Source organism: Macaca fascicularis, chromosome 17 (genome assembly GCF_037993035.2).
Source record: "Macaca fascicularis isolate 582-1 chromosome 17, T2T-MFA8v1.1".
In the NCBI taxonomy this organism is placed as follows: Eukaryota; Metazoa; Chordata; class Mammalia; order Primates; family Cercopithecidae; genus Macaca; species Macaca fascicularis.
The window spans coordinates 22021885-22041154 of NC_088391.1; the positions used below are offsets into that span (position 1 = coordinate 22021885).

A 19270-nucleotide genomic window follows, 5' to 3' on the forward strand; every position below is an offset into this window, starting at 1 on the left:
GTGTGGGGGAGGTTGGTCAAAGCAGGGAGCCTGAGCTGCTCCTTTCCTTGCATTGAGATGTCAATGCCATCTATGAGATAGAAATCTCACATAGAAAAATATGTTTGGAAAATGATGGAGAAGTTAGGTTTAGAGTATTTCACGTCTCAGAACCACCTAAACAATCAGCAAACTACATGATGGAAAGCCTGTCTTGTAGAAAGTGCCAATCTCTGTCTGTGACTGTTGGAGAGAAGGGAGGGACAGATTTTATAGCTCCTAGAGGCATCTTGCAGGTGAGGGGTTGTAGGGAAAGCAAACTTCTCAGACAGGCCAGTGTTCACATAGTTCCTTCAATTACAGTTCCTCGGTCTCCCTTCAAAGTGCCACCCCCAAAGGTAAGTAACACTCAGTAGCCCTCCAGAAGGTTTTTGTAAAAGGAAATGGCTTTGATATTTCATCTTTCTCAACCACACTGAAACAAACAGTGTGGCCTGTCGAAGTCAATATTTTCAAAAAAGAATACAACTGAGAGAACCACACTATTGTATATATTTTCCCAACCTCTCATTCTCACTTGGAGCTCAAATTGTTGACAGGAGTTTTGTGTTTTGCTGTGTGCTTGGGAGGGGATTTGGGGAAAACAGTGTGGCATTACGGGGAGGGCTTGTCACAAGAGTATCATTTGCTATAGTTTTTTTTTTTTTTGGCTTTATCACATTTCTGGTTGTCTCTTCTTATGCCTGGAACATGTTAAGTCACTTTCACCAAGCAAAATAACTAACACAATACGAATCTTAAGACACTAAATTATAATAGTAAGCATGGACACTTCCTTCTCTCCTGCCCTCTGGGCCTCTCTCATGTAGCACAGCCATCTACATCTCTGTTACACACACAGAAAGCAAACAGCCGCCCTTCTTATTCCTCTTGTTCCAGCAATATGAATATTCTTTACAACCAGTTAAGCAGAAAGAGAAGGTCTGAAGCCTGCAGCTACCCTGTTGTTTGGTTAGAAACACCGTCTGCCTGGGAGCGGTGACTCACGCTTGTAACCCCAGCACTTTAGGAGGCTGAGGCGGGCGGATCACTTGAGGTCAGGAGTTTGAAACCAGCCTGGCCAACACGGTGAAATCTCGTTTCTACTAAAAATACAAGCATGAGCTGGGCATGGTAGTGGGTGCCTGTAGTCCCAGCTACTCAGAGGCTGAGGCAGGAGAATTGCTTAAACCCAGGAGGCGGAGGTTGCAGTGAGCCGGGATCGTGACACTGCACTCTAGCCTGGACAACAGAGTGAGACTCCATCAAAAAGAAAGAAAAAAGAAAAATAAGAAAGAAAGAGAGAGAGAGGAAAGAAAGAAAGATGAAAGAAAGAAAAAAAAGAAAGAAAGAAAGAAAAGAAAGAAAGAAGAAAGAAAGAGAAAGAATAAAGAAAAGAAAAGAAAGAAAGGGTGAGAGAAAGAAAGACCATCCACAGTCTTAGCAACTTACTTTCCACCTCTTTATCCATCCACCAGCCACTGAGGGCTGTAGGGAGTTTCCTCAGGGTTTTCCTTCAGAGACAAAAGTCGATCAGATGGCCCCGCCTCAATCACTGATGCCAGGCACCGTCAATGCAAAGGTCTCCGTCAAGACTCTCCCAAGAGCAGCTGCCTTCAGTTGAGCACCATTCCCCTCCCCAACTTTTGGGGCAAGTTTTGCTGGCATGTCATCTGTTCAGTGTGTGTCTCCACTCAACTTGAGTCTCTAGGATAATGATAACATTTCCCCATTCAGTTAGCCAGTTACCTCCAGAAATGGAAGTAACCGAAACTGGAACTGCAACTCCAGTGATGTTATTTTAAAGAAAATCCTGGGCCGGGCGTGGTGGTTCACGCCTGTCATCTCAGCACTTTGGGAGGCCGAGGTGGGTGGATAACAAGGTCAGGAGATCAAGACCATCCTGGCTAACAGGATGAAACCTCGCCTCTACTAAAAATGCAAAAAAATTTCCTGGGCGCGGTGGTGTGCTCCTGTAGTCCGGTTACTCAGGAGGCTGAGGCAGGGGAATCGCTTGAACCTGGGAGTCAGAGGTTGCAGTGAGCCAAGATAGTGTCACTGCACTCCAGCCTGGGCAAGAGAGCAAGACTCCATCTTAAAAAAAAAAAAAGAAAGAAAGAAAAAAGAAAAGAAAATCCTAAAGAGGAAGCAGAATCAATCATGAGCCTACTCCCATCCACCCACCTCTTCAGCCTGTGAGTATCTATCTCCAAAGCCTAGCACAGGCTCTGATTCATGGCAAATGAATGAATGAATGAATGCGCTAAGCTGTACAGAGCTGGAAAGTAAGGCAATATTTTCAAATTAGATGCTGAAAAAATAATTGGCATAGCTCCTTTTCTTCCACATATTTTTAGTTTTTGGCCTAGGTTATAATTAAGTTAAAGATTTCTTCCTGGGGTGACTTCTCAAGTACAATAAAATAGGCAGACTTTGTCTACAGTGTCCCGTCCTTGCATTCAGCAGCTCCATGCTTGTTCTTACAGGACTGGGAGATGCTATTTTCTACCTAAAAGATTGGGATGGGAAAGGCCACGTTATGAATGGAGGTCTCTCCACAGTGAGAACTCCTGCAGGCTCCTGTGCTCAGTAACTGTGCTGACTGCTTTGGAGGCTGCTTCTGCTAGTGGCTCAGTATGAGAGGCCTGGTTCTAATGGCAATGTGCAAGGTTAGGTTGTTGAGTCCATCAGTTAATAGCTGTGTGCCCTATGGAAGCTGCACCCTCAGCATGTCCATCCTGCTGCTGTTTGAAATCCAATATGCCAAAGCAAGGGCAGTGTCCATCTTGTTTCCAAGATCATTATTCCTGAAAGATGCAGGATAATTGCCCAGTCTACCAAGCAATGATTTCAGATGATTGCAATCAAAATCTCTGCCAGAACCTTCAAACATCCTGCAATAATAATTACATGTCGACTCTGGGGTTACTCTCTAAAGATTCTCCTTTTGTAGTGTGAATATCTCTTTATTATGGGCTGGAACCCATAATAAATTCATCATATGGAGCTAGGTCACAACTAAGTAAGAGCAATTTAGAACTGAAGAGTCCACTCGGCTCATTGCCTTCCCCTGTGCCGTTGACTGCTGGTTTAATAAATCCAACTCATCAAGTAGGACTTATTTCTGAGAAAAGACTGAGACCACCTCCCACTGGACTAGGGCACCTCTTTATGCCCCCTATTCACTGGAGCACTCTTACTCTACTGAGTATACAAACTCCTCAGAATCATTTCCTATGATTGATTGAGAAGCTAAAATCAAAAGTTATTGAGACTTTAAAAGGAAAAAAGAAACCTCAGGTTAGAAAAATGGAAAACTTATTTTGCTCACATTCTATAAAATTACTTATATTCTCGCAGGACTCAGCAGAGGATTTTGCCTGATACCTGCCTGGAGTCACATGGGATTCACTTTCCCGATTGTTCACAAGGAGGTGATTAATGATGAGCCAGAAAGTCACCACTCAGGAAGGCTGTTCTTTATGACTTTGGCCTACTTTTCTAAAAATGGACTCAAAGGAGTGAGTCTCATTTAAATGCCTGGAAGAGAAAGTAACCTACCTGATTATTGCAACCCAAAGGACTCGGGAGAGGGAGACTTCATGAGCAGAGGCTGAAGTAGAAGTTTGGATTAAAACCAAAGAAAAAGTAGTCAAGCAATGGAACATAAAACTGAAAACACAAAACAAATCCAACAAGCATTTGTAAGGAGAACCAGTTAGCAATACACTCTGATGGTGGATTGGTAATGATGTAAATACAAGCGGAATAACCTCCTCACTAGGCATCTGTGAGACACAATTAGGAGAGAGGCTCACAATTGAGTAAGGGAAAGAGCTATAGCAACTTGTAATTAAGCAAAAACAAGCTGCTCAGAAGGCATCACTAAGCTACGGTTTGTTGTTCTAACACTCACCACCACATAGCATATGCTTTTCTATTTTGCAGAATGCCATTCCATTGACAAGATGTATATAGTTTGTTTTCGAAGAGGTCTGTGCTTGCCCTTTCCATGGAAGCAATACTTCTATGATTACTTAGCCACTTGGGACATGTGCAAATGTAAACAAAACTACCACAACACTTCCAAAGTCGTGGCTCACTCACTGGGCAGCCTACTTGTTGCAGGACGTTCCCTGCGCCACCCTTCCCTTGTGGATGGCTCCCCTGATGAACTCCTGCCCCCTCCTTCCCACTACTTCATGCCATGGGGTGGGTGTAATTAACTACAAAATATGCCTATGCAGACCCCACGTTCTTTAGTCCAACTTGGGCTCCATGTGAGGAAGGGCAGATATGGTAGCCCTTACCCTCCTGCAGCACAAGGACAGCTGGGGAGACAGAGGGAATCTACATTGGACGTCCTAAATTTGCACAGAGCATAATGAAATCCCAAGCGTCACAGCCAGAAGGAGCTGTAACAATTCAGAGGAAGAGGAAGTCGGTAAGAATGAAAATGACCAAGAAATGCTTTGTGGAATAAATGCAGGCAGCATGGCATAGCGAGTACGTGTGTGGCTTTCAGAGTCAGCCAGATGACACTCAATGAGTTAATCAGTGTCTCTAAGCTTTGATGCTCTTACCCATTTTTTTCTTTCAAATAGAAAATATAATACCCACCCCACCACTCATAAGTATGAAAGGAAATAACTTATGTAATGCACTCAGCAGTGTTAAGCACATTGTAATTACTCAACAAATGGAACGATTACTCTTACAGAATTTTGGCTGGACCTAGAAATCTAAGATTAGGAGAGGGTGAAGAGGGTCATATTCCAAGCTGGAAATGAAAGCGTAATACACAGTTTTTGCACATACATGTGTTCATTCTTACACGTGTGTACACTCAAGAAATACCTTTCTAATGACCAATGATTGGAGGCAGCAAGAAGAAGACCATGAGCCTGTGATGCTGAAGGGATCCTTGAGTAAACTTTTGACAAGGACTCATGAGTAAGGTCAAGGGTAGGAGGTGCTGGGGAAAAGAAAGTTAATAATAAAACCCATTCACTATGTTACCCTACTCCATGCACACCTTAAATCACCAGAGTAACCTATGAAATTGACATTAAAGGGTGAAAACTCAGGTTGTTTTCCCAATCCCTGGAACCCCAGAGATATTTGGCCTCTTTGATTTTATTATCTGAAGTATCCAATGTGACAAAATCAGGAAAAATCATACATACATTGTATTTTATTTCTGGAGGAAAAAAAATCTTAAGGTTTATTGAGAAAGCTAACTGGTCTTGTTAAGTCATTTCTTTATTCATTCTTTTAATAAGTACTTTATTGATTATCCGCTATATAACAAACATGTGCCAGAAATTGAATAGTGAGAAGGAAACTCTGGTCTCTTCCCTTGTGTATTTTAGAGCCTAATTGGCTGCAGAAGTCAATTAAATGATAATGTAAATATAAATTTATGAATTGTGAAAAGGGCCATGATGGACACATTACATAGAGAGCTAAGAATATGCATTACATAGAGAGCTAAGAATATGCACTTCCTGGTCCAGGAAGTGAGGATGGACATCTATAAGGAAGAGAGTTGCGGGCAGAGATCTGAACAATTCAGGGAATTAAACGGGGGATGGGGAATAAGTGGTTTAGACTGAGGGAAACATGAGTGACCTGAGACAGAAGGGAGCAAGTGTGGTCTGAGAAACCAAAAGATGGCTATGGCTAAGGTGTTATTAGGTTGACGCAAAAGCAATTGTGGTTTTTGTCATTACTTTCAAGGCAAAAGCTGCAATTGCTTTTGCACCAACTTAATGGAAGCCCAGTGAACAGGGGCAGAAAGAAGCTGAACGTATGTGCAAGGACCTGGGCCATAAGGCTATGTTAGAAATTTGGGACTTTTTAAAGAGCAATAGGAAGCCATTGAAGTATTTTAAGGTCTCCCAGACTTGCTGGGGAGAATAAATGGAAGAGGAACAAGACTGAAAATATGGAGACCAAAATGTCAAGAGTCGTGGGGAGTGATGATGGTGGCTACAAAGAGGGTGATGGTGCTGAACATAATCAGAACTGAATAGACTTGAGAGATAGTTAGGATTTGAAGTCAGAGAGACATGGGGACAGATTGGTTATTTGGAGGTGCACAAGAAGGTGTCAAGATAGAAAAATAGGACAGGCAAGATCAGTGACCTGAGAGGCTGGACAGTCAGGGGAAATCTTGAGGAAACAGGGGACCCAAGATGCTTCCTTGGGTCAGCAGAGATAAGCAAGGGGTGGGGGGCTTTCTCTTGCAAGGTTAGGCTGTTGTGCAAGGTTAGGCTGTTGATTCCATCAGTTAACAGCTACGTGCCCTGTAGAAGCTGGACCATCAGCATGTCCATCCTGCTGCTATTTACAATCCCAAATGCCAAGCAGTGTCCCTCTCGTTTCCAATATCATTAGTCCTAAAAGATGCAGGACAATTGCCCAGTCTACCAAGCAATGATTCCAGATGATTACAAGTCAAAATCTCTGCCAGAGCTTTCAAAGATCTTGTGGTAATAATTACATGTCTGGGGTTACCCTCTAAAGATTCTCCTTTTGTAGTATGAATATCTCTTTCTCATGGGCTCCAGATCTAAAGGGAATGTATTGGCTTCTTCTGCCAAGAGGTGGGTGCTGAGGAAGTGCTACCTGGGAGCCCAAAAAAGAGCCTAGCAGTGAGAATATCTGGGCATGTTCCCCAGTAGGAGCAACGAGAGCTATTTGGAAGTTCTGAGGAGTGGTGTGGCACCCAGCAGAGCAGCTCCTGGGCATCTGAGAGTTGTCCACTGGAAACACTCAGTGAAGACAGCACAAGGCAGAGGAAGGTCCCAGGATGGTATGTGGCTCTCAGAACAGAAAAGTTCCTTTTCTACCCAGGGTCTGTACCTTACCTGGCCTTCTTTTCATCAGCTTTGGTTCTTCAAGAGGAGAGGAGTCACTGAATGCTCCTTGATACCTACTAGCAATGATAATTTAAATATATACGTGTGTGTGTGTATATATACATATATATACACACATACTTAATATATAGTTGTATTTGCAAGTTTTCTAAAGCACTGAGTTGGAAAAACTCGCAAGTGGCTGAGGGTTTCCCCAGGTCACTAAGAGCATCTACAGGACAAGAGCGTATTTTCTATACCATTGTATTCAGAGTGTTGAGCATGACTGAATGAATAAATGAAGTCCTGGTTCCAGGTTAGAGTAACAAGTGCATTTCAGAAGACCTCAGGCAAGGGATCAGTCAATAGATGAGCTTGGCAAAAGTGAAAATATCTTTCATTACTGTTTGTGTGTGGGTGTGTGGGGGTGACACTCTAGAAGTCTTATAAAATAGAATCTGGAAGGCTAATTTTAGCCCTGTTTCTACATCTTGCTTCCTTATTTTCCTCTGATGTGGAATAAAGCCGTGAAGAAGTGCCAAGGACTAACACTCAGGGTTTTTATGCTCCTTCATTGGCAGAGGTTGTTTTGCCCTTCGTTGTTGTCAGCTGCCAGAGGAATTGCATCATCAAGCTGATGGCAGTCTTGCCCTGCTGCTCTATTCCTTCCATGACGGTGAGAGTGGGGGGCAGAGCACCTCAGACACAGGGGCTGTTGGAACTGATTCCCCACCACATAGGGAGCGGGGCCAGGCTTGAAAGTGTTCAGAGGCGTGTGGCCAACCATCCTGTGAAAAAGAGGCTCAGTTCCCTTGTCTGTCCTCCAACTTAAACTTCCTTTCCAAGCTTTGAATCTTGGCTGCCTCAAATTCCCAGACAACCCAATATACAATGCTGCCTATAATTTTGAGTTCAGATCTCTAGAGGGACAGTTTATATGCTTATAAAGTGTCGTTCTTCCAAGCCCTGTCTCCCCCATCAGCTGCGTATTTTATAACTCTGCCATCCTTCATTCTGGGTACCTTGGTTCGCTTATCAGTCTCCTCTTTCCACGGTCAGCAGGACCATGTGACTCACATAAGTAAACATTTATTAAAAATCGCATGATCAGAAATGCAAATTAAAATGATGCTGTATCTTTTTTGCCCATCAAGTTGGCAAATTTTTTAAAATGATAATACTCAATGTTGTCAAGTTGCCGAGAAAATGGGTACTGTCTTACACTGCTGTCAAGGATATAAATAGCTCAACCCTTCTGGAAGGTAATAGAGCAATTTTATCCTGTCTCAAAAATAGTACATATCCTTTGACCCAGCATTTACACACATTGATGGTCTATGCTAAGTCTCTCAGTTTAACTCTCGGAATAATTTCATGAGGTAGTCACTATTATTATTGGTACTCACTTACTAATGAAAACACCGAAACTCAGAAAGGGTAATTTATTCCAGGTTACACAGTAAATATATGGCCAGAACGGGACCCAAATACAGATCTCAAATGTGATACTAAAATCTCAAATGATGCCAATGTCTGTGTCCACTGGAAACACTCAGTGAAGACAGCACAAGGCAGAGGAAGGTAATTCTTACTTACTATAAGAGTTATCAAGGATTTACTTATCTAATAGGGAATAATTGAAAACAACCTGAATATCCAATAATAGTGAGTTGATTTTTTAAATTACAGTGTAACTATACAGATATGTATATACAAAAAAGACCATATATTTATTTTTAAATGATATTATAGAAGAATATTTAACGATGTAGATATATGTTCATAATAGATAAGTAAAAAGACAAGGTCATACAACAGAGTGTACAATATAATCTCAACTTTATAAAAATATTGGTGTCCATATGCACAGGAAAAAGACCAAAAGAATAGGCATCAAAATGTTAATAGTGTTAATCTCTTACTCCTGGAGTTATGAGACTCTCTATTGTCTTCATCCTTATCTGCATTTTCTGCATTTTATATAATGTATGCATTTTTTTGTAACGAAAGTAAATTATTAAACATGATTTAGGGCCAGACCCAGTGGCTCATGCCTATAATCCCAGAACTTTAGGAGGCCAAGGTTGGAGGATCATGTTAGCCCAGAAGTTCAAGGCTGCTGTGAGCTATGATTGCACCACTGCACTCCAGCCTGGGTGACAGGATGAAACCCTGTCTCTAAAATATAAAAATTTTTAAAAAGATTTAAAAGTCTTAAAAATCCATGTCTACTCCTCCACCCACATTCCCACCCTTTAGCCTGGTCGGACTCCAGACCCCTAAGAGTAGCCTCCATTTACTACACATCTGCTACCTGCCTGGCCAGTAAGCTTTCAGGAGACAATTTGTGTACTTCTCACTATCAACTATTTTTGGCCCATGTCACAAGTAAGAAAGCTGAGGGCTCCATCACATTACACAACTTGTCAAAGGTGACACGGTTCGTAAGTGGCAGAGCTGGGACTGCAGCCCTGTCGTCCGATTCCAGAGCCTATAGAGCAGTGGTTGAGAGAAAGGGCCCTGGAGCAAGTGGGCTTGGGCTCAGACTCTGACTGAGTCACTTGCTAGCTCTGAGGAGTTCTTTCCTCTTGGTACTTCAATTGCCTCTTATGTAAATTTGGAAAATCATGGTATTTCTCATGTAATGATGAGAATTAAATTAGTTAATTATGTAAGGTGCTTAGAATAGCGCATGGTACGTAGTACCTGAAGGGCTATGATCAGTAAAAGGGCCCTACTAGTCGATGCTGGGAGGCAGCATAAAGTGACTGAGGGAACACGGAGCCAAGTACATCTAGAACTGCAATCAGTGTTGGCCACTTAACTGGGTGACCTTGAGCAAGTTACCCGATTTCTCTGTGCCTCTATTTCATTATCTTTTGTGTCAAATGCCTGGTTCCTGGTAATTGCTGCTGATGACTATTGTCCTAATCATTCTACCTATCTTTTTTTTTTTTTTTTTTTTTCCCTGCACAGTGTGATGCAGTTGCAGGTTAGGAAGCCACCCCTTTGCTCAGGCTGAGCTCTACCCCTGGACCACACTGAAGAGCTACTGCTGAGATCCATATGGGGAAGCTTAAGTACAATGATAGATGCACTGTGCTGTTGATCTTTTTCAGGAGAGGGATATGCTCTGATTCTGAAGCAGGAAAAGAAGTTCGCCAATTTAACACCTTTCTCCTTTACTTATTTGACGACAACAATAACAAAATCTTCAGCTCTGCCAGAAACAAGAAGCCCCAAAATGTTTTGCTTCTTTTAATAGCACACACACACACAAATCCATCTGCTTGCCATTTACCTCCAGAGCCTGGAAACATAACAATTCTCAGAGCAGTGGCAGAGATAGCAGTTTAATGGCTTTAAGGGTTTTTTTTGACTGTATACAGCATGGGAAAATAAACACCAGCCACCATTAAGGTGTCTGTATGTTCCCCTGGGAAGAGAAGGGAAGAGGGAGAAATGATGTCAGCATCTCAGAGAGTGGCAGGATTCATGTTGTTTTCTTCTTTTAAAATTATAAGACTAATGCTTGCTGCATTCCCGCCCACCACTCCCTGTGCAATCTCTCCCAACTGTGCCAAGACCCATAATCCTTGTTCCCTTGGACCACCCACAAGGTCTGATTTGGAATGACACTAAACAAATGACACCTCATCCAGACTCCAGGGAGCACCAATCCTGGGAGAATGACTCCAGATGGCAGTTGCTGTGGGGATGTAATCTAGTCCAATATCATCCCTCCCTGGGATGACTCTGGAGGGGCCACCTCAACTCCACACTTTTGGTTTATTTGGGGTCAGCACCAGAAGTCTGGCTCAGCATGGACTACACTACTGGTCTTGGGAGTAGAATAGCTGGAATCTGCTCCCATCAAGGTTGATCTGAGCCATAGTCAGTTCTCCTGCTGGGGAAGGTAGACCCTGGCTGAAGGGACACACATACAGGCCTCCCTAGGTGAGATCCAATATCCCAGCTGAGCCATTTCCTCAAGATAAAGCTTTAAGGAAAACCAATGGCCTGGAGAGTATAGATCATGTGGGGGCCTCAGAAAGAAAAGGCTGTTGAATTAAAGATGGATTCTTCAGCAAAATGTGTCCTCAGTAAGAGCAAACCAGAGATGTTCTAGGGCAGGGGTCTGCAAACTGAGGCCTGTGGTTCACACCCAACCCACTGCCTGCTTTTATGCAGCTGGTGAGCTAAGATTAGTTCTCACATTTTTTAATGGTTGGGGGGAAAAAAGCAAAAGAATAACAATATTTTGTAACACATGAAAATTATATGAAATTCAAATATTAATGCTCATAAGTAACGTTTTTGTTAGAATACAGCTGTCTGTGGCTGTTCCTCATACAATAGAGTTGAAGAGTTGCAACAGAGGCCTTGTTGCTCACACAACCTAAAATAGTTACAATGTGGCCCTCTAAAGAAAGGGTTTGCTGACCCCTGTTCTAGGGCAGTGGTGTTCAAACTTCAGTGTGCATCTGCAATCCCCTGCAGGGCTTGTTAAACCAGATTGCAAGCCCCATTCTGAGTTTCTGCTTCAGTAGGTCTGAAGTAGAGTCCGAAATTTGCATTACTAAAAAATTCCCAGGTGATGTGGATGCTGCTGGGACAGTGGCCACACTTTGAGAACCAGTGTTCAAGAGAACCAGGAGCTGTGATGACTCACTGGATAAGGAGAGCAAAGGGAAAATGAGAGGAGACGCTGAAGGGAAGGGATTTCTGAGGAATACTAAACACGGAAAGGTAGGTAAAGAAATGCTCAAGGGAATAAACATGTGTTTGAGTGTACTCAGCAAACATGCACATGGAAACAGCAGACAGAGAGGAAAATGAAAGATTTGGAGCTTTAATGGGAAGGAGACACTTCTTTGATTAAAACATGTGGGCTGAAAAAAAACAAATTCCATTTAAGTTCACTACTCAAGGTCACTCGGCTTTTAACTATCTCACTCCCTCTAAGTGGGACTTGAAAGAGTAGCTTATTAAAGTATTAGGTTGAAAATGAAGAAGTTAGTTCTTAACCCTTTGGAGTAAGGGTGTTTTAATTCAAACTTTATTACTTCTCTCCCTTTAGGCAAAGGAGTCAGTTATTTGTTTGGTTTATCTATTGCTACATAGCAAACCATTCCAAACTTTGTGACTTAAGATACAATAACTGTTTTTTGTTGTTATTGTTGCTGTTGTTCAGGATTCTGTAGCTGGACTGGGTTCACCTGGGTAGCAGCCCTCCTGGTCTTGTCAGAGGCCACTACATTTAGCCACTGGGTTAGGAGGGATGCTGGTATATCCAGGATCTCAGGGCCTCCCCCTTGTTATGGGGCCTCTCCACGTGTCTTTCCAACAGGACAGCCGGACTTTTTACATAATGGTTTAGGGCTCCCAGATGCACAAAAGCAGAAGCTGACAGGCCTTTTTAGGGTTTAGGGACAGAACTGGCACAGTAACACTTCCGGGGCTTAAAGTGGTTGGCCAATCCAGATTCCAGGGGACACGACCACACAGGTATAAACACTGAGAGGCAAGACCCCAGTGTAACAGACTAGAGAGGGGTTTGTCTGGGAAGGATTTCCAGGAAACAAAAGGAAGGCATAGAAAGAAGAGAGCGCCCCCAGGGAATAAATAGACGGCTTCACAGGGACAAAACTAAGATTGATGGTCATTTTTTGAGTGGCACTGTAGGACTGAAAACACTGGAAGCTTTTCAAGAACATTAATGATTTTTCTTTTTTATTTTTTAATTGTGCCTACACAAGTTCTAGAATAGCAAATACTTCCTAATTTGGCTAAACTCACCTAGTTACTGGCAATTACCTTAATTGTACATTCATGAAAAACTCACCAGAGGTGAAATAAGATTACCTTTAAGGGATGTAATTGGTGGGTTTTGTATGTTTTTTTTGCTGTTGTTTTCTTTTTCTTTTAACACAAGCACACCGGTAGGTCCCCTTTGGAATGTTCTACAGGTATCTGCACATTACAGCTTGCATTTGGGGAGAAAAAATGGAATAACCACTTTCCTCCTAAGTCCAGTTCCTTCATTCTTTTTTCCATATTTATCCACTTATTTGTTTGTTTTCAATTATACACGGAGTTTGTTCAATACACATTTTAATGTACCTCACATTTTCATTTAACACTCTGACCATATGAGCATATACAACTCTATATTATTCTTTTTGATGGTTCCATAGTGTTTTATTACATTGTTTAGCTAATCTCTAATTGTAAGAGAATTAAAAACATATGTTCACACAAAAACTCATATATGAATATTCATGACAGCATTATTCATAACAGCCGAACAGCAGAAACAACACTAATAACCATCAACTGATGAATGGATAAACAAAATGTGGTATGTCCATATGATGCAGTATTGTTTGCCAATAAAAAGAAAAGAAGTACAAACAGTCCCTGACTCACGATGATTGACTTAAGACTTTTTGACTCTACGGAGGTGCAAAAATGATATGCATTCAGTGGGAACCATACTTCAAGCACCCATACAACCACTCTGCTTTTCACTCTCAGTACAGTGCTCAATGGCTTGACTTACATGAGATATTCCACACTTTATTATAAAATAGGCTTTGTGTTAGATGGTTTTGCCCAACTGTAGACCAATGTAAGTGTTCTGAGCACACTGAAGGCAGGCTAGGCTAAGCTATGATGTTCAGTAGGCTAGGTGTTTTAAAGCATTTTTGACTCAATAATATTTTCCATTTATGATGGTTTCCTTGGGACATAACCCAGTCACAAATCAAGGATTATCTACACTGATACAGACCACAACATGAATGAACCTATGCTAAGCAAAAGAAGCCAGACACAAAAGGCCACATATTTTATGATCCATTTATATGAAATGCAAATCCATAGAGACACAAAGTGCATTTGCATTTCTTCATTCTTGACATGCTCTCTGTATTAGTCCATTTTCACACTACTATGAAGAACTACGTGAGACTGGGTAATTTATGAAGAAAGAGGTTTAATTGACTCACAGTTCCGCATGGCTAAAAACTACCTTTATAACAACATCTGGACTAGTGTTTGACCAAACAACTGGGCATCCTAGTCTAGCCAAGTTGACACATGAAATCAACCATCATACTGCCCATAAGGCACAGGTGCACAAAGTTGGGGAGGAAAAATTTCAGAAGCTGTGAATAAAAATGTTATCTCCAACTGAGGAAAAATGGTGTTAACTTAGAGGCTATTTTGTATGCACTGTCTAAATTTACTAAGAATGTGCTTAAATATGCCTTTTTTATTTTGTCTTCTAATTTGCAAATAACCCATACCACCTCCTTCCATTGTGCCCAGATACTCCCTTCTCTGAACAAATGATTGCATCTGCCATTTCACCTTCTGGAATGCCCCTCCCCTTCCTCATGAAAGGCATTAATCAAGACACTTGTCCTCCACTACATTTTCCATGATGCCTCTCACCTAGCTGCGGGCTTCCTAGATGCTCCACAACTCATAGAGCTATAGAACTTTAGAACGTGAAGGGAGGATACTTAGTAGCCAATATAGTCAAATTTCCTCTTTTTACCTCTAAGGAAACTGGGTGCAATGACTCTCCTGAATTTGAGGTGAAAGCAGGCCTAGAATTCAGGTCTATTCTCTGCTAGCCTCAGGTTTTTATAGATGGGATAGGCAGGAGAGGACCACTGCCTACTGGAAATAAAACTAGCATGATGGAATAGATGAGATTCTGCCCTGGATATAACTAGTAGACCTTGACCAAGATTTTTAATCTCCTGGAATGTCAGTTTCCTAATTTGTTAAAAGGCTTAAATCAGTGCTTCTCAAACATTGATAGGCATATGGATTGCCTGGAATCTTGTCAAAACAGACTCTTTTTCAACAGGTGTGGATTGAGGCCTGAGGTTCTGCATTTCCCTTTTTTTATTTTTATTTTTATTTTTCGAGACGGAGTTTCACTCTTGCTGCCCAGGCTGGAGTCCAATGGTGCAATCTTGGCTCACCACAGCCTCTGCCTCCTAGATTTAAGCAATTATCACGCCTCAGCCTCCTGAGTAGCTGGGATTACAGGCATGCGCCACCACATCTGGCTAATTTTTGTATTATTAGTAGAGACGGGGTTTCTCCATGTTGGTCAGGCTGGTCTTCAACTCCTGACCTTAGGTGATCTGCCTGCCTCGGCCTTCCAAAGTGCTGGGATTGCAGGCGTGAGCCACTGCACCCAGTTGAGGTTCTGTATTTCTAACCAGCTTCCAGTTGCTTGCCTATACTACTGAGTGCCTGGATTTTCTTTTGAGTAGATGGGCATAGATAATGTCTAAGCCCACTTTGAGCTTTATGACTCTGTGATGCAGTGATTCTGTGATTGGAGATGGCAGTGTCAAAGGTGTATAAAATGGGCTGTAGGAAAAAAAACACTAAATTTTACCTGTACTTCTCTGTATACTTTTGCCTGTAGTATTTTCCTCTACATAGGATCACCATGTATTCTCATTTGCCTAAGAAAGTCTTGGCTTATGCCTATTTCCCATTCTGATTAATCGTAGAGACGCTTTCACATCAAAAAATGATATGGTCACTTATCTTCTAAGTTACTTTTTCTCCTTATCTGTGTCCACAGAATACAGAGTGCATTAGGTTTCCACCATTTGCCTATTTCAAGCCAAGGAAAAAAGTGTGTTCCAGATAGTTTTTTTACACAGTATGTTAGAACCCCATGATTTGCGAATTGCTGTTTTGTTTCCCTACTAACAGCATAGCCCGTTCAGGAATTTTTGGCAAGGGCCTTTCGCGTTCAGCCCGCCCAAGATGTGGGACCCTGGGAAAAACTGCTTGCTGTTTGTTTTGTGGTGACTGACAGCAGAGCTCGCTGGAAAAATTAAAAGCTACACGGAAAATACTTCATGGGTGATTTTCCCATTCCCTATTCTCACAGAATCCTTGTCTGAGTGTACAGTTCCCAAGTTCAGGGGCAGCTTCAGGGGGGGAACTTCAATGCCCACCTATCTCAAGGTGTTCCTCAAAGCACTGCATGGAGGGTGGGGTTCAGCCCCAAACCATAAACCCCTCACCCACTGTCTTTGTCTACTTTCTGTCTTGCATTGTATTCCTTCAAAGAATCCCAATCAAGGGATTATGTTCCCAGAAGCTTTAATATCAATTATTATTTATATTTTATTATTAGCTAGTGAGAGTCAATAATAGCTAGTGGCCTTTGTTCATTTTTCTATTCATTTAATAACTATTTGCTAAATGCATACAGTGTGCTAAGAGAAGATTATTTGACAGCTGAAATTAAGAACTGGACACAGGTTTAGTCTGTGGATCTTAGTCCCTAACCGAAAGACGATGGGAGAGAGAGAGGGTTGTTACTGGAAAATTGAAGGGGTAATAAATGTGACAGCCTCTTGTTTTCTACAATTGATTCAGAACATAAGTGCCTATGCATAAAAAGGAGAAAGAGACATGTAATTAGTATCGGTCACGAAGGAATCGCCCACTGCTCACCTCCTTCAAGTCTCCTCATTCACTGAGGATGCTGGGCCACCCAGGAGACCCTGACCACCTGTTTAAACCTGCAACTCACCCCCAACTCGAAACTCCAAATCTCTGTGCTCCTGTATTTTTTCCACTATGCTTGCCTTATAATATACAATATAACTCACCTTTTTATCGTGTTTATTGTCTACCTTCCTCCATTAGAATGTGTGCTCCATAAACTGGTTGAGTAAGTAGCTCAGACCTGTAAAATGTCAGATATGCAAAATTCCAGAATGAGCTGAAACTTGAAAACAATGTCAGAACAGAAGAGGATTTTTTTTTTAACTGTGGAAAGTAAGAAGAAACAGATAAACACACAGAGGGTTGAGGAATGTTGAATACACTTTAACAAATGACAGACAGCAGAATCACTCAACTCTTATTTTGCTTCTGTCTTCTCCAAGAAGAAAAACAAAATGGGAACTTGAAAGCACCAGGCACAGTAAATAATATAAAGAAGGAATTGCAATTCAGACCATACACTTTGCATGTATTCACATCTCCAGACCAGCTGAATGGCATCTCAGGTAGTAAGGGTGCTTTTGATCAACATCAAAAGCACTGTAGGCACTCTTGAACAAAAGCAAGTGTGCGAGAGATTTTTAAAGTATCCCAATTTTCTAGCGGGAGTAAGATTATACTATTATATATTCTTCATGCATAGTACACTGCAATTTTTTTTATGCAAAAGTTGTACAAGACAAGGTCCAGTGCTGAACTGCTGTATGTTCCTATACAGACATCATCTAGTTTGATCTGAAGTCATTGATCAGTATTTTTTTAGTAGAGATGTTGAATAAGCTTTCTCCTAGCATGCACCATCTTCAAGATTATAGTTCACATTCTTATTTCCAACAAGATAATCAGAGATTTTGTTAAGTACAATTATGCATAGCATTCCTATAACTGAATAATGACCCTACTGAAAAGGAAATGAGGGAAGCATGACATAACTTGGTCTTGGTGAGCTCATGCTGACTCTAAGTGATGACTGTCTTTCAAGAGATAACTGTTTGCCATGAAAGTGGATTTTTTCTAAAAATCAACATAGCACATGTAAGATTTTCAGATCATGCAGAACATTTGGAAGTAGCTAATATAAAAGATAACATAATCCACAATCAAAATTATTAGGGTTGTTGCAAAAGTAATTGCGATTTTTGCCATTAAAAATAACGGCAAAACCCGCAAGTGGCAAAAACTGCAATTACTTTTGAACCAACCAAATACTTTGACAGTGTTGGATGCAAGTGTAAAATCAATAAGATAAAATTTAGTAAGGCTAAAAGTAACAAAATATCTATTTTACTATTACAGGATGAGATGATCATCCCTGGAAGATTTTCTTGTGATGCTTTAGTTGATCATAAATTTAATATACTTTAACTTGGCTTATCCAGATATGGCTTCTAAGAGAGCCAACATGGTCAAAGACAGTATAAAAAGGAGTACAATAGGCTGGGCACAGTGGCTCACGCCTGTAATCCCAACACTTTGGGAGGCCGAGGTGGGTGGATCAGCTGAGGTCAGGAGTTCAAGACCAGCCTGGCCAACATGGCGAAATCCCATCTCTACTAAAAAGACAAAAATTAGCCAGGCATGGTGGTGTGTGCCTGTAATTCTAGCTACTCAGGAGGCTGTCGCAGGAGAATCGCTTGAACATGGGAGGCAGAGCTTGCAGTGAACTGAGATCCCACCACTGTACTCCAGCCTGGTTGACAGAGCAAGACTCTGTCTCAAAAAAAAAAAAAAAAAAAAGAAAAGAAAAAAAAAGTACAATATCCAAGTCATAGGAAGTGACTGGGTTCATAAGCGTCTAATCTGGTCACTCGTGGTGTGTAGCTGTGGGAGACATGTTTTGAAAGGCTGCTGACAATCTAAGGCAGTCTCTAAGAGCACAGTGAGATTTAGGAGTTTAGAAAACACATGGAGACTGGCTCTAATTGCCTCAAGCAAGAAACTTGTTGTCAGTTTATGCCTTGTCGGGTGCTAAAGCTAGATTAGAGGCATGGAGTGGCATAGGAAGTTTCTAGCGAGGTGGGAATAAGGAGGAGAGCTGGGCTTGAGTGACAAGACAGAGAGAAGAGGCTATAAATTTACCTCCTGCACAGGAAAGGTGAAAGGGGAGCATAAGTCAGTGGTAAAAGAAAGGAGGAAGAATGACCTCATGCAGAAAAGGAAGCTTCAATCTTTTTTCATTTTTCCCTTTACCGAGATCATGTAGGGAGGGACAATAACGTCAATGGTAAGAACTACCAATATAGAGGCAGCCTAGTGTGGCGGTCAGCAGGGCATACTCTCGAACCAGCCTTCCTGGGCTTAAACCCTGGGATTACCACTTAGCTCTACGACTTTGAGTATGTCATTAAACCCAATTGTGCTGCAGATTTTTCATCTATCAAATAGGATTAACAGTACTTAGCTCATGGGGTTGATGTGAGGCTTAAACATGATATATGTAAAGTTATTAGACTCATGCTTGACACATAAGCACTGTGCAAGTTTACCACGGATTGAGCACTTGCTCTATCCTTACATTATCACAGTTAATGCTCAGAACAAGCCTGATATATATGGGAATTGTTGAAATAATCTTCTTACAGATGAGGAAGCTAAAACTATTTGAGAGGTTAAGAAATCTGCCAAAAGGTATTCAGATAAAATAATATGGACTTGGATTTTTCTGATTCAAACATCTGAGATCTTAATCTCTGGGCTTTACTGTCTCTAACTTGATGTCAGCATAACTAGGGAGCCAAGCTTGCAACTGTGGACAAACTGCCAAACTAGAGATAGTATAACTACCTATAGGTTTTGGAAGGGCTGAAGATGATGCCCATAAGGGCTAATCT

The 19270-nt window shown here is 41.6% G+C and overlaps 1 protein-coding gene across 8 annotated transcripts in view; it reads right to left on the reverse strand.

Annotated features, from left to right (window-relative positions):
• Positions 1 to 19270, reverse strand: part of EPSTI1 (epithelial stromal interaction 1) — a 307624-nt gene that overhangs the window by 64112 nt on the left and 224242 nt on the right. For 7 of the 8 annotated variants that reach the window (XR_012426892.1, XR_012426888.1, XR_012426889.1 and 4 more), the window contains one exon: positions 1471 to 16620. The gene's annotated coding sequence lies outside the window, so the exon portion shown is untranslated. The remainder of the gene's footprint in view (positions 1 to 1470; positions 16621 to 19270) is intronic. The other variant, XR_010582571.2, reaches the window with a different exon arrangement.